The following is a 16,602-nucleotide window of genomic DNA, read 5'->3' as shown; positions in this document are numbered from 1 at the left end:
CACAAATTAAGAAGGCAGGATCAACACAAACTAAAACACAGAGAAAAACTGCCAGGCATACTAAGTCTATCTTTAACAATCTTTGTAAAACCAGCCGTGGGAGAGGCAGGCACTGAGTGCTGCCCAGCAGGGGGGCTCTGGCTGCCCCTCCAACTCCTGGAGTCCTTGTTTGTGGGTCCTGCCTATGCCAGCGAGACCCTCCCATACGCTGTTTTTTGTTTGTCCCTGTTCTGATAGCCTGTCCCTGTTCCTGTTCCTCATGTCCCTGTTTAAGGTGTCTCCTGAATCACCCTTCTTTGTTCCCTCTCAATGCTTAACTTTCCTGATGGCCTCATCTTTAAGAGTTGGATGTTGTCACCAACCATGGGACTTGTCGACCCCCATGGCCACGCTCCCACATCTCCCCCTTCTTTATTAACATAAAAGAGCTCGATTAACACAAATTAAGAAGGCAGGATCAACACAAACTAAAACACAGAGTAAAGCTGCCAGGCATACTAAGACTATCTTTAACAAACTTTGCAACCCCATCCCTGGGAGAGGCAGGCACTGAGTGCTGCCCAGCCGGGGGGCTCTGGCTGCCCCTCCAACTCCTGGAGTCCTTGTTTGTGGGTCCTGCGTAAGCCAGCGTGACCCTCCCATAAGCTCTTTTTGTTCGTCCCTGTTCTGTTAGCCTGTACCTATTCATTCCTTTTTTTTTTTTTTCCTGTTCCGTTTGCCTGTCCCTATTCATTCCTTTTTTGTTTTTGTCCCTGTGCTGTTAGCCTGTCCCTGTTCCTGTTCTTCATGTCCCTGTTTGTTTTCTTCTCGTCCCTGTTCGTTTTCTTGTCCCTGTTGGGGGGCGATTTGTGGCGTAAAGACCGCACGGACAACGGGGTTCTTTCAGGATCTGTAACTGCTACCTCTTTATTGATGACATAACTTGAACTCTCTCTTACTGAGGGCATAACTTCATCTCTCAGAGTGAGGGCACAACTTCATTGTATCCCTTATTCAGGAAAGGCTCCCTTCCTATAATTTCCGCCTCACAGCAGTACCTTTCCACTAACTAGTCATTGGTCAACAACTTTGCCCGGCAACAGCAAACACCCAGCCACTTCCATGCATTAATGGCTGGAGAACTAGCCACCCCAGACAAGAAGGTGTCACCTGAATCACCCTTCTTTGTTCCCTCTCAGCTCTTTAAATTCCTGATGGTCTCATCCTTAAGAGTCGGATGTTATCACCAACCATGGGGCTTGCCGACCCCCATGGCCACACTCCCACATCTTCCCCTTCTTCATTAACTTAAGAATGCGCGATTAACACAAATTAAGAAGGCATGATCAACACAAACTAAAACACAGAGAAAAACTGCCAGGCATACTAATTCCATCTTTTACAAACTTTGTAACCCCATCCCTGGGAGAGGCAGGCACTGAGTGCTGCCCAGCAGGGGGGCTCTGGCTGCCCCTCCAACTCCTGGAGTCCTTCTTTGTGGGTCCTGCCTATGCCAGCGAGACCCTCCCATATGCTGTTTTTTGTTTGTCCCTGTTCTGATAGCCTTTCCCTATTCATTCCTTTTTTGTTTTTGTCCCTGTTCTGTTAGACTATCCCTGTTCCTGTTCTTCATGTCCCTGCTTAAGGTGTCTTTTGAATAACCCTTCTTTGTTCCCTCTCAAGGGTTTACTTTCCTGATGGTCTCTACTTTAATAGTCGGATGTTATCACCAACCATGGGGCTTGTCGACCCCCATGGCCACACTCCCACATCTTCCCCTTCTTCATTAACTTAAGAATGCGCGATTAACACGTATTAAGAAGGCAGGATCAACACAAACTAAAACACAGAGAAAAACTGCCAGGCATACTAAGTCTATCTTTAACAATCTTTGTAAAACCGTCCCTGGGAGAGGCAGGCACTGAGTGCTGCCCAGCCGGGGGGCTCTGGCTGCCCCTCCAACTCCTGGAGTCCTTCTTTGTGGGTCCAGCATATGCCAGTGGGACCCTCCCATATGCTCTTTTTTGTTTCTCCCTGCTCTGTTAGCCTGTCCCTGTTCCTGTTCTTCATGTCCCTGTTTAAGGTGTCTCCTGAATCACCCTTCTTTGTTCCCTCTCAAGGCTTTACTTTCCTCATGGCCTCATCTTTAAGAGTTGGATGTTATCACCAACCATGGGACTTGTCGACCCCCATGGCCACGCTCCCACATCTCCCCCTTCTTTATTAACATAAAAGAGCTCGATTAACACAAATTAAGAAGGCAGGATCAACACAAACTAAAACACAGAGTAAAGCTGCCAGGCATACTAAGACTATCTTTAACAAACTTTGCAACCCCATCCCTGGGAGAGGCAGGCACTGAGTGCTGCCCAGCCGGGGGGCTCTGGCTGCCCCTCCAACTCCTGGAGTCCTTGTTTGTGGGTCCTGCGTAAGCCAGCGTGACCCTCCCATAAGCTCTTTTTGTTCGTCCCTGTTCTGTTAGCCTGTACCTATTCATTCCTTTTTTTTTTTTTTTCCTGTTTCGTTTGCCTGTCCCTATTCATTCCTTTTTTGTTTTTGTCCCTGTTCTGTTAGCCTGTCCCTGTTCCTGTTCTTCATGTCCCTGTTTGTTTTCTTCTTGTCCCTGTTCGTTTTCTTGTCCCTGTTGGGGGGCGATTTGTGGCGTAAAGACTGCACGGACAACGGGGTTCTTTCAGGATCTGTAACTGCTACCTCTTTATTGATGACATAACTTGAACTCTCTCTTACTGAGGGCATAACTTCATCTCTCAGAGTGAGGGCACAACTTCATTCTATCCCTTATTCAGGAAAGGCTCCCTTCCTATAATTTCCGCCTCACAGCAGTACCTTTCCACTAACTATTCATTGGTCAACAACTTTGCCCGGCAACAGCAAACACCCAGCCACTTCCATGCATTAATGGCTGGAGAACTAGCCACCCCAGACAAGAAGGTGTCACCTGAATCACCCTTCTTTGTTCCCTCTCAAATCTTTAAGTTCCTGATGGTCTCATCCTTAAGAGTCGGAAGTTATCACCAACCATGGGGCTTGCCGACCCCCATGGCCACACTCCCACATCTTCCCCTTCTTCATTAACTTAAGAAAGCGCGATTAACACAAATTAAGAAGGCAGGATCAACACAAACTAAAACACAGAGAAAAACTGCCAGGCATACTAATTCCATCTTTTACAAACTTTGTAACCCCATCCCTGGGAGAGGCAGGCACTGAGTGCTGCCCAGCAGGGGGGCTCTGGCTGCCTCTCCAATTCCTGGAGTCCTTCTTTGTGGGTCCTGCCTATGCCAGCGAGACCCTCCCATATGCTGTTTTTTGTTTGTCCCTGTTCTGATAGCCTTTCCCTATTCATTCCTTTTTTGTTTTTGTCCCTGTTCTGTTAGACTATCCCTGTTCCTGTTCTTCATGTCCCTGGTTAAGGTGTCTTTTGAATAACCCTTCTTTGTTCCCTCTCAAGGGTTTACTTTCCTGATGGTCTCTACTTTAATAGTCGGATGTTATCACCAACCATGGGGCTTGTCGACCCCCATGGCCACACTCCCACATCTTCCCCTTCTTCATTAACTTAAGAAAGCGCGATTAACACAAATTAAGAAGGCAGGATCAACACAAACTAAAACACAGAGAAAAACTGCCAGGCATACTAAGTCTATCTTTAACAATCTTTGTAAAACCGTCCCTGGGAGAGGCAGGCACTGAGTGCTGCCCAGCCGGGGGGCTCTGGCTGCCCCTCCAACTCCTGGAGTCCTTCTTTGTGGGTCCAGCATACGCCAGTGGGACCCTCCCATATGCTCTTTTTTGTTTCTCCCTGCTCTGTTAGCCTGTCCCTGTTCCTGTTCTTCATGTCCCTGTTTAAGGTGTCTCCTGAATCACCCTTCTTTGTTCCCTCTCAACTCTTTACTTTCCTGATGGCCTCATCTTTAAGAGTCGGATGTTATCACCAACCATGGGACTTGTCGACCCCCATGGCCATGCTCCCACAACTCCCCCTTCTTTATTAACATAAAAGAGCTCGATTAACACAAATTAAGAAAGCAGGTTTAACACAAATTATGAAGGCGCGATTAACAGAAATTAAGAAAGCAAGAGTAACACAAATTAAGAAAGCACTATTAACACAAACTAAAACACAGAGAAAAACTGCCAGGCATACTAATTCCATCTTTAACAAACTTTGTAACCCCATCCCTGGGAGAGGCAGGCACTGAGTGCTGCCCAGCTGGGGGGCTCTGGCTGCCCCTCCAACTCCTGGAGTCCTTGTTTCTGGGTCCTGCCTATGCCAGCGAGACCCTCCCATACGCTGTTCTTTGTTTGCCCCTGTTCTGATAGCATGTCCCTATTCATTCCTTTTTTGTTTTGTCCCTGTTCTGTTAGCCTGTCCCTGTTCCTGTTCTTCAGGTCCCTGCTTAAGGTGTCTCCTGAATCACCCTTCTTTGTTCCCTCTCAAGGCTTTACTTTCCTGGTGGTCTCTACTTTAAGAGTCCGATGTTATCACAAACCAAGGGGCTTGTCGACCCCCATGGCCACACTCCCACATCTTACCCTTCTTTATTAACATATGAAAGCGCAATTAACACAAATTAAGAAGGCAGGATCAACACAAACTAAAACACAGAGAAAAACTGCCAGGCATACTAAGTCTATCTTTAACAATCTTTGTAAAACCAGCCGTGGGAGAGGCAGGCACTGAGTGCTGCCCAGCCGGGGTGCTCTGGCTGCCCCTCCAACTCCTGGAGTCCTTGTTTGTGGGTCCTGCCTATGCCAGCGAGACCCTCCCATACGCTGTTTTTTGTTTGTCCCTGTTCTGATAGCCTGTCCCTATTCATTCCTTTTTTGTTTTTGTCCCTGTTCTGTTAGACTATCCCTGTTCCTGTTCTTCATGTCCCTGCTTAAGGTGTCTCCTGAATCACCCTTCTTTGTTCCCTCTCAAGGCTTTCCTTTCCTGATGGTCTCATCCTTAAAGGTCCGATGTTATCACCAACCATGGGGCTTGTCGACCCCCATGGCCACACTCCCACATCTTCCCCTTCTTTATTAACATAAGAAAGCACAATTAACACAAATTTAGAAGGCAGGATCAACACAAACTAAAACACAGAGAAAAACTGCCAGGCATACTAAGTCTATCTTTAACAACCTTTGTAAAACCATCCCTGGGAGAGGCAGGCACTGAGTGCTGCCCAGCCGGGGGGCTCTGGCTGCCCCTCCAAATCCTGGAGTCCTTGTTTGTGGGTCCAGCATATGCCAGTGGGACCCTCCCATATGCTGTTTTTTGTTTCTCCCTGCTCTGTTAGCCTGTCCCTGTTCCTGTTCTTCATGTCCCTGTTTAAGGTGTCTCCTGAATCACCCTTCTTTGTTCCCTCTCAAGGCTTTACTTTCCTCATGGCCTCATCTTTAAGAGTTGGATGTTATCACCAACCATGGGACTTGTCGACCCCCATGGCCACGCTCCCACATCTCCCCCTTCTTTATTAACATAAAAGAGCTCGATTAACACAAATTAAGAAGGCAGGATCAACACAAACTAAAACACAGAGTAAAGCTGCCAGGCATACTAAGACTATCTTTAACAAACTTTGCAACCCCATCCCTGGGAGAGGCAGGCACTGAGTGCTGCCCAGCCGGGGGGCTCTGGCTGCCCCTCCAACTCCTGGAGTCCTTGTTTGTGGGTCCTGCGTAAGCCAGCGTGACCCTCCCATAAGCTCTTTTTGTTCGTCCCTGTTCTGTTAGCCTGTACCTATTCATTCCTTTTTTTTTTTTTTTTCCTGTTCCGTTTGCCTGTCCCTATTCATTCCTTTTTTGTTTTTGTCCCTGTTCTGTTAGCCTGTCCCTGTTCCTGTTCTTCATGTCCCTGTTTGTTTTCTTCTTGTCCCTGTTCGTTTTCTTGTCCCTGTTGGGGGGCGATTTGTGGCGTAAAGACCGCACGGACAACGGGGTTCTTTCAGGATCTGTAACTGCTACCTCTTTATTGATGACATAACTTGAACTCTCTCTTACTGAGGGCATAACTTCATCTCTCAGAGTGAGGGCACAACTTCATTCTATCCCTTATTCAGGAAAGGCTCCCTTCCTATAATTTCCGCCTCACAGCAGTACCTCTCCACTAACTAGTCATTGGTCAACAACTTTGCCCGGCAACAGCAAACACCCAGCCACTTCCATGCATTAATGGCTGGAGAACTAGCCACCCCAGACAAGAAGGTGTCACCTGAATCACCCTTCTTTGTTCCCTCTCAAATCTTTAAGTTCCTGATGGTCTCATCCTTAAGAGTCGGATGTTATCACCAACCATGGGGCTTGCCGACCCCCATGGCCACACTCCCACATCTTCCCCTTCTTCATTAACTTAAGAAAGCGCGATTAACACAAATTAAGAAGGCAGGATCAACACAAACTAAAACACAGAGAAAAACTGCCAGGCATACTAATTCCATCTTTTACAAACTTTGTAACCCCATCCCTGGGAGAGGCAGGCACTGAGTGCTGCCCAGCAGGGGGGCTCTGGCTGCCTCTCCAACTCCTGGAGTCCTTCTTTGTGGGTCCTGCCTATGCCAGCGAGACCCTCCCATATGCTGTTTTTTGTTTGTCCCTGTTCTGATAGCCTTTCCCTATTCATTCCTTTTTTGTTTTTGTCCCTGTTCTGTTAGACTATCCCTGTTCCTGTTCTTCATGTCCCTGGTTAAGGTGTCTTTTGAATAACCCTTCTTTGTTCCCTCTCAAGGGTTTACTTTCCTGATGGTCTCTACTTTAATAGTCGGATGTTATCACCAACCATGGGGCTTGTCGACCCCCATGGCCACACTCCCACATCTTCCCCTTCTTCATTAACTTAAGAAAGCGCGATTAACACAAATTAAGAAGGCAGTATCAACACAAACTAAAACACAGAGAAAAACTGCCAGGCATACTAAGTCTATCTTTAACAATCTTTGTAAAACTGTCCCTGGGAGAGGCAGGCACTGAGTGCTGCCCAGCCGGGGGGCTCTGGCTGCCCCTCCAACTCCTGGAGTCCTTGTTTGTGGGTCCAGCATATGCCAGTGGGACCCTCCCATATGCTCTTTTTTGTTTCTCCCTGCTCTGTTAGCCTGTCCCTGTTCCTGTTCTTCATGTCCCTGTTTAAGGTGTCTCCTGAATCACCCTTCTTTGTTCCCTCTCAACTCTTTACTTTCCTGATGGCCTCATCTTTAAGAGTCGGATGTTATCACCAACCATGGGACTTGTCGACCCCCATGGCCATGCTCCCACAACTCCCCCTTCTTTATTAACATAAAAGAGCTCGATTAACACAAATTAAGAAAGCAGGTTTAACACAAATTATGAAGGCGCGATTAACAGAAATTAAGAAAGCAAGAGTAACACAAATTAAGAAAGCACTATTAACACAAACTAAAACACAGAGAAAAACTGCCAGGCATACTAATTCCATCTTTAACAAACTTTGTAACCCCATCCCTGGGAGAGGCAGGCACTGAGTGCTGCCCAGCAGGGGGGCTCTGGCTGCCCCTCCAACTCCTGGAGTCCTTCTTTGTGGGTCCTGCCTATGCCAGCGAGACCCTCCCATACGCTGTTTTTTGTTTGTCCCTGTTCTGATAGCCTTTCCCTATTCATTCCTTTTTTGTTTTTGTCCCTGTTCTGTTAGACTATCCCTGTTCCTGTTCTTCATGTCCCTGGTTAAGGTGTCTTTTGAATAACCCTTCTTTGTTCCCTCTCAAGGGTTTACTTTCCTGATGGTCTCTACTTTAATAGTCGGATGTTATCACCAACCATGGGGCTTGTCGACCCCCATGGCCACACTCCCACATCTTCCCCTTCTTCATTAACTTAAGAAAGCGCGATTAACACAAATTAAGAAGGCAGGATCAACACAAACTAAAACACAGAGAAAAACTGCCAGGCATACTAGGTCTATCTTTAACAATCTTTGTAAAACCGTCCCTGGGAGAGGCAGGCACTGAGTGCTGCCCAGCCGGGGGGCTCTGGCTGCCCCTCCAACTCCTGGAGTCCTTCTTTGTGGGTCCAGCATATGCCAGTGGGACCCTCCCATATGCTGTTTTTTGTTTCTCCCTGCTCTGTTAGCCTGTCCCTGTTCCTGTTCTTCATGTCCCTGTTTAAGGTGTCTCCTGAATCACCCTTCTTTGTTCCCTCTCAAGGATTTACTTTCCTCATGGCCTCATCTTTAAGAGTTGGATGTTATCACCAACCATGGGACTTGTCGACCCCCATGGCCATGCTCCCACAACTCCCCCTTCTTTATTAACATAAAAGAGCTCGATTAACACAAATTAAGAAAGCATGTTTAACACCAATTATGAAGGCGCGATTAACAGAAATTAAGAAAGCAAGAGTAACACAAATTAAGAAAGCACTATTAACACAAAATAAAATACAGAGAAAAACTGCCAGGCATACTAATTCCATCTTTAACAAACTTTGTAACCCCATCCCTGGGAGAGGCAGGCACTGAGTCCTTCCCAGCTGGGGGGCTCTGGCTGCCCCTCCAACTCCTGGAGTCCTTGTTTGTGGGTCCTGCCTATGCCAGCGAGACCCTCCCATACGCTGTTCTTTGTTTGCCCCTGTTCTGATAGCATGTCCCTATTCATTCCTTTTTTGTTTTGTCCCTGTTCTGTTAGCCTGTCCCTGTTCCTGTTCTTCAGGTCCCTGCTTAAGGTGTCTCCTGAATCACCCTTCTTTGTTCCCTCTCAAGGCTTTACTTTCCTGGTGGTCTCTACTTTAAGAGTCCGATGTTATCACAAACCAAGGGGCTTGTCGACCCCCATGGCCACACTCCCACATCTTACCCTTCTTTATTAACATATGAAAGCGCAATTAACACAAATTAAGAAGGCAGGATCAACACAAACTAAAACACAGAGAAAAACTGCCAGGCATACTAAGTCTATCTTTAACAATCTTTGTAAAACCAGCCGTGGGAGAGGCAGGCACTGAGTGCTGCCCAGCCGGGGTGCTCTGGCTGCCCCTCCAACTCCTGGAGTCCTTGTTTGTGGGTCCTGCCTATGCCAGCGAGACCCTCCCATACGCTGTTTTTTGTTTGTCCCTGTTCTGATAGCCTGTCCCTATTCATTCCTTTTTTGTTTTTGTCCCTGTTCTGTTAGACTATCCCTGTTCCTGTTCTTCATGTCCCTGCTTAAGGTGTCTCCTGAATCACCCTTCTTTGTTCCCTCTCAAGGCTTTACTTTCCTGATGGTCTCATCCTTAAAGGTCCGATGTTATCACCAACCATGGGGCTTGTCGACCCCCATGGCCACACTCCCACATCTTCCCCTTCTTTATTAACATAAGAAAGCACAATTAACACAAATTTAGAAGGCAGGATCAACACAAACTAAAACACAGAGAAAAACTGCCAGGCATACTAAGTCTATCTTTAACAACCTTTGTAAAACCATCCCTGGGAGTGGCAGGCACTGAGTCCTGCCCAGCCGGGGGGCTCTGGCTGCCCCTCCAACTCCTGGAGTCCTTGTTTGTGGATCCAGCATATGCCAGTGGGACCCTCCCATATGCTCTTTTTTGTTTCTCCCTGCTCTGTTAGCCTGTCCCTGTTCCTGTTCTTCATGTCCCTGTTTAAGGTGTCTCCTGAATCACCCTTCTTTGTTCCCTCTCAAGGCTTTACTTTCCTCATGGCCTCATCTTTAAGAGTTGGATGTTATCACCAACCATGGGACTTGTCGACCCCCATGGCCACGCTCCCACACCTCCCCCTTCTTTATTAACATAAAAGAGCTCGATTAACACAAATTAAGAAGGCAGGATCAACACAAACTAAAACACAGAGTAAAGCTGCCAGGCATACTAAGACTATCTTTAACAAACTTTGCAACCCCATCCCTGGGAGAGGCAGGCACTGAGTGCTGCCCAGCCGGGGGGCTCTGGCTGCCCCTTCAACTCCTGGAGTCCTTGTTTGGGGGTCCTGCCTATGCCAGCGAGACCCTCCCATACGCTGTTTTTTGTTTGTCCCTGTTCTGATAGCCTGTCCCTATTCATTCCTTTTTTGTTTTCCTCCCTGTTCTGTTAGACTATCCCTGTTCCTGTTCTTCATGTCCCTGTTTAAGGTGTCTCCTGAATCACCCTTCTTTGTTCCCTCTCAACTCTTTACTTTCCTGATGGCCTCATCTTTAAGAGTCGGATGTTATCACCAACCATGGGACTTGTCGACCCCCATGGCCATGCTCCCACAACTCCCCCTTCTTTATTAACATAAAAGAGCTCGATTAACACAAATTAAGAAAGCAGGTTTAACACAAATTATGAAGGCGCGATTAACAGAAATTAAGAAAGCAAGAGTAACACAAATTAAGAAAGCACTATTAACACAAACTAAAACACAGAGAAAAACTGCCAGGCATACTAATTCCATCTTTAACAAACTTTGTAACCCCATCCCTGGGAGAGGCAGGCACTGAGTGCTGCCCAGCCGGGGAGCTCTGGCTGCCCCTCCAACTCCTGGAGTCCTTGTTTGTGGGTCCTGCCTATGCCAGCGAGACCCTCCCATACGCTGTTTTTTGTTTGTCCCTGTTCTGATAGCCTGTCCCTATTCATTCCTTTTTTGTTTTTGTCCCTGTTCTGTTAGACTATCCCTGTTCCTGTTCTTCATGTCCCTGTTTATGGTGTCTCCTGAATCACCCTTCTTTGTTCCCTCTCAAGGCTTTACTTTCCTCATGGCCTCATCTTTAAGAGTTGGATGTTATCACCAACCATGGGACTTGTCGACCCCCATGGCCACGCTCCCACATCTCCCCCTTCTTTATTAACATAAAAGAGCTCGATTAACACAAATTAAGAAGGCAGGATCAACACAAACTAAAACACAGAGTAAAGCTGCCAGGCATACTAAGACTATCTTTAACAAACTTTGCAACCCCATCCCTGGGAGAGGCAGGCACTGAGTGCTGCCCAGCCGGGGGGCTCTGGCTGCCCCTCCAACTCCTGGAGTCCTTGTTTGTGGGTCCTGCGTAAGCCAGCGTGACCCTCCCATAAGCTCTTTTTGTTCGTCCCTGTTCTGTTAGCCTGTACCTATTCATTCCTTTTTTTTTTTTTTCCTGTTCCGTTTGCCTGTCCCTATTCATTCCTTTTTTGTTTTTGTCCCTGTTCTGTTAGCCTGTCCCTGTTCCTGTTCTTCATGTCCCTGTTTGTTTTCTTCTCGTCCCTGTTCGTTTTCTTGTCCCTGTTGGGGGGCGATTTGTGGCGTAAAGACCGCACGGACAACGGGGTTCTTTCAGGATCTGTAACTGCTACCTCATTATTGATGACATAACTTGAACTCTCTCTTACTGAGGGCATAACTTCATCTCTCAGAGTGAGGGCACAACTTCATTCTATCCCTTATTCAGGAAAGGCTCCCTTCCTATAATTTCCGCCTCACAGCAGTACCTTTCCACTAACTAGTCATTGGTCAACAACTTTGCCCGGCAACAGCAAACACCCAGCCACTTCCATGCATTAATGGCTGGAGAACTAGCCACCCCAGACAAGAAGGTGTCACCTGAATCACCCTTCTTTGTTCCCTCTCAGCTCTTTAAATTCCTGATGGTCTCATCCTTAAGAGTCGGATGTTATCACCAACCATGGGGCTTGCCGACCCCCATGGCCACACTCCCACATCTTCCCCTTCTTCATTAACTTAAGAAAGCGCAATTAACACAAATTAAGAAGGCAGGATCAACACAAACTAAAACACAGAGAAAAACTGCCAGGCATACTAATTCCATCTTTTACAGACTTTGTAACCCCATCCCTGGGAGAGGCAGGCACTGAGTGCTGCCCAGCCGGGGGGCTCTGGCTGCCCCTCCAACTCCTGGAGTCCTTCTTTGTGGGTCCTGCCTATGCCAGCGAGACCCTCCCATACGCTGTTTTTTGTTTGTCCCTGTTCTGATAGCCTTTCCCTATTCATTCCTTTTTTGTTTTTGTCCCTGTTCTGTTAGACTATCCCTGTTCCTGTTCTTCATGTCCCTGGTTAAGGTGTCTTTTGAATAACCCTTCTTTGTTCCCTCTCAAGGGTTTACTTTCCTGATGGTCTCTACTTTAATAGTCGGATGTTATCACCAACCATGGGGCTTGTCGACCCCCATGGCCACACTCCCACATCTTCCCCTTCTTCATTAACTTAAGAAAGCGCGATTAACACAAATTAAGAAGGCAGGATCAACACAAACTAAAACACAGAGAAAAACTGCCAGGCATACTAGGTCTATCTTTAACAATCTTTGTAAAACCGTCCCTGGGAGAGGCAGGCACTGAGTGCTGCCCAGCCGGGGGGCTCTGGCTGCCCCTCCAACTCCTGGAGTCCTTCTTTGTGGGTCCAGCATATGCCAGTGGGACCCTCCCATATGCTGTTTTTTGTTTCTCCCTGCTCTGTTAGCCTGTCCCTGTTCCTGTTCTTCATGTCCCTGTTTAAGGTGTCTCCTGAATCACCCTTCTTTGTTCCCTCTCAAGGCTTTACTTTCCTCATGGCCTCATCTTTAAGAGTCGGATGTTATCACCAACCATGGGACTTGTCGACCCCCATGGCCATGCTCCCACAACTCCCCCTTCTTTATTAACATAAAAGAGCTCGATTAACACAAATTAAGAAAGCAGGTTTAACACAAATTATGAAGGCACGATTAACAGAAATTAAGAAAGCAAGAGTAACACAAATTAAGAAAGCACTATTAACACAAAATAAAATACAGAGAAAAACTGCCAGGCATACTAATTCCATCTTTAACAAACTTTGTAACCCCATCCCTGGGAGATGCAGGCACTGAATCCTTCCCAGCTGGGGGGCTCTGGCTGCCCCTCCAACTCCTGGAGTCCTTGTTTGTGGGTCCTGCCTATGCCAGCGAGACCCTCCCATACGCTGTTCTTTGTTTGCCCCTGTTCTGATAGCATGTCCCTATTCATTCCTTTTTTGTTTTGTCCCTGTTCTGTTAGCCTGTCCCTGTTCCTGTTCTTCAGGTCCCTGCTTAAGGTGTCTCCTGAATCACCCTTCTTTGTTCCCTCTCAAGGCTTTACTTTCCTGGTGGTCTCTACTTTAAGAGTCCGATGTTATCACAAACCAAGGGGCTTGTCGACCCCCATGGCCACACTCCCACATCTTACCCTTCTTTATTAACATATGAAAGCGCAATTAACACAAATTAAGAAGGCAGGATCAACACAAACTAAAACACAGAGAAAAACTGCCAGGCATACTAAGTCTATCTTTAACAATCTTTGTAAAACCAGCCGTGGGAGAGGCAGGCACTGAGTGCTGCCCAGCCGGGGTGCTCTGGCTGCCCCTCCAACTCCTGGAGTCCTTGTTTGTGGGTCCTGCCTATGCCAGCGAGACCCTCCCATACGCTGTTTTTTGTTTGTCCCTGTTCTGATAGCCTGTCCCTATTCATTCCTTTTTTGTTTTTGTCCCTGTTCTGTTAGACTATCCCTGTTCCTGTTCTTCATGTCCCTGCTTAAGGTGTCTCCTGAATCACCCTTCTTTGTTCCCTCTCAAGGCTTTCCTTTCCTGATGGTCTCATCCTTAAAGGTCCGATGTTATCACCAACCATGGGGCTTGTCGACCCCCATGGCCACACTCCCACATCTTCCCCTTCTTTATTAACATAAGAAAGCACAATTAACACAAATTTAGAAGGCAGGATCAACACAAACTAAAACACAGAGAAAAACTGCCAGGCATACTAAGTCTATCTTTAACAACCTTTGTAAAACCATCCCTGGGAGAGGCAGGCACTGAGTCCTGCCCAGCCGGGGGGCTCTGGCTGCCCCTCCAACTCCTGGAGTCCTTGTTTGTGGATCCAGCATATGCCAGTGGGACCCTCCCATATGCTCTTTTTTGTTTCTCCCTGCTCTGTTAGCCTGTCCCTGTTCCTGTTCTTCATGTCCCTGTTTAAGGTGTCTCCTGAATCACCCTTCTTTGTTCCCTCTCAAGGCTTTACTTTCCTCATGGCCTCATCTTTAAGAGTTGGATGTTATCACCAACCATGGGACTTGTCGACCCCCATGGCCACGCTCCCACACCTCCCCCTTCTTTATTAACATAAAAGAGCTCGATTAACACAAATTAAGAAGGCAGGATCAACACAAACTAAAACACAGAGTAAAGCTGCCAGGCATACTAAGACTATCTTTAACAAACTTTGCAACCCCATCCCTGGGAGAGGCAGGCACTGAGTGCTGCCCAGCCGGGGGGCTCTGGCTGCCCCTCCAACTCCTGGAGTCCTTGTTTGTGGGTCCTGCGTAAGCCAGCGTGACCCTCCCATAAGCTCTTTTTGTTCGTCCCTGTTCTGTTAGCCTGTACCTATTCATTCCTTTTTTTTTTTTTTTCCTGTTCCGTTTGCCTGTCCCTATTCATTCCTTTTTTGTTTTTGTCCCTGTTCTGTTAGCCTGTCCCTGTTCCTGTTCTTCATGTCCCTGTTTGTTTTCTTCTCGTCCCTGTTCGTTTTCTTGTCCCTGTTGGGGGGCGATTTGTGGCGTAAAGACCGCACGGACAATGGGGTTCTTTCAGGATCTGTAACTGCTACCTCTTTATTGATGACATAACTTGAACTCTCTCTTACTGAGGGCATAACTTCATCTCTCAGAGTGAGGGCACAACTTCATTCTATCCCTTATTCAGGAAAGGCTCCCTTCCTATAATTTCCGCCTCACAGCAGTACCTTTCCACTAACTAGTCATTGGTCAACAACTTTGCCCGGCAACAGCAAACACCCAGCCACTTCCATGCATTAATGGCTGGAGAACTAGCCACTCCAGACAAGAAGGTGTCACCTGAATCACCCTTCTTTGTTCCCTCTCAAATCTTTAAGTTCCTGATGGTCTCATCCTTAAGAGTCGGATGTTATCACCAACCATGGGGCTTGCCGACCCCCATGGCCACACTCCCACATCTTCCCCTTCTTCATTAACTTAAGAAAGCGCGATTAACACAAATTAAGAAGGCATGATCAACACAAACTAAAACACAGAGAAAAACTGCCAGGCATACTAATTCCATCTTTTACAAACTTTGTAACCCCATCCCTGGGAGAGGCAGGCACTGAGTGCTGCCCAGCAGGGGGGCTCTGGCTGCCCCTCCAACTCCTGGAGTCCTTCTTTGTGGGTCCTGCCTATGCCAGCGAGACCCTCCCATATGCTGTTTTTTGTTTGTCCCTGTTCTGATAGCCTTTCCCTATTCATTCCTTTTTTGTTTTTGTCCCTGTTCTGTTAGACTATCCCTGTTCCTGTTCTTCATGTCCCTGTTTAAGGTGTCTTTTGAATAACCCTTCTTTGTTCCCTCTCAAGGGTTTACTTTCCTGATGGTCTCTACTTTAATAGTCGGATGTTATCACCAACCATGGGGCTTGTCGACCCCCATGGCCACACTCCCACATCTTCCCCTTCTTCATTAACTTAAGAAAGCGCGATTAACACAAATTAAGAAGGCAGGATCAGCACAAACTAAAACACAGATAAAAACTGCCAGGCATACCAAGTCTATCTTTAACAATCTTTGTAAAACCATCCCTGGGAGAGGCAGGCACTGAGTGCTGCCCAGCCGGGGGGCTCTGGCTGCCCCTCCAACTCCTGGAGTCCTTGTTTGTGGGTCCTGCCTATGCCAGCGAGACCCTCCCATACGCTGTTTTTTGTTTGTCCCTGTTCTGTTAGCCTGTCCCTGTTCCTGTTCTTCATTCCCCTGTTTGTTTTCTTCTCGTCCCTGTTCGTTTTCATGTCCCTGTTGGGGGGCGATTTATGGCGTAAAGACCGCACGGACAACGGGGTTCTTTCAGGATCTGTAACTGCTACCTCTTTATTGATGGCATAACTTGAACTCTCTCTTACTGAAGGCATAACTTCGTCTCTCAGAGTGAGGGCACAACTTCATTCTATCCCTTATTCAGGAAAGGCTCCCTTCCTATAATTTCCGCCTCACAGCAGTACCTTTCCACTAACTAGTCATTGGTCAACAACTTTGCCCGGAAACAGCAAACACCCAGCAACTTCCATGCTTTAATGGCTGGAGAACAAGCCACCCCAGACAACAAGGTGTCACCTGTATCACCCTTCTTTGTTCCCTCTCAACTCTTTAAATTCCTGATGGTCTCATCCTTAAGAGTCGGATGTTATTACCAACCATGGGGCCTGTCGACACCCATGGCCACACTCCCACATCTCCCCCTTCTTTATTAACTTAAGAAAGCGCGATTAACACAAATTAAGAAGGCAGGATCAGCGCAAACTAAAACACAGATAAAAACTGCCAGGCATACTAAGTCTATCTTTAACAATCTTTGTAAAACCAGCCGTGGGAGAGGCAGGCACTGAGTGCTGCCCAGCCGGGGGGCTCTGGCTGCCCCTCCAACTCCTGGAGTCCTTGTTTGTGGGTCCTGCCTATGCCAGCAAGACCCTCCCATATGCTGTTTTTTGTTTGTCCCTGTTCCGTTTTCCTGTCCCTATTCATTCCTTTTTTGTTTTCGTCCCTGTTCTGTTAGCCTGTCCCTGTTCCTGTTCTCCATGTCCCTGTTTAAGGTGTCTCCTGAATCACCCTTCTTTGTTCCCTCTCAAGGGTTTACTTTCCTGATGGCCTCATCTTTAAGAGTCGGATGTTATCACCAACCATGGGACTTGTCGACCCCC

Source organism: Anser brachyrhynchus, assembly GCF_964034855.1.
Source record: "Anser brachyrhynchus genome assembly, chromosome: W".
Taxonomy (NCBI): Eukaryota; Metazoa; Chordata; class Aves; order Anseriformes; family Anatidae; genus Anser; species Anser brachyrhynchus.
The sequence above is the reverse complement of the archived record's forward strand: the minus strand, read 5'-3'. Positions refer to the sequence as shown.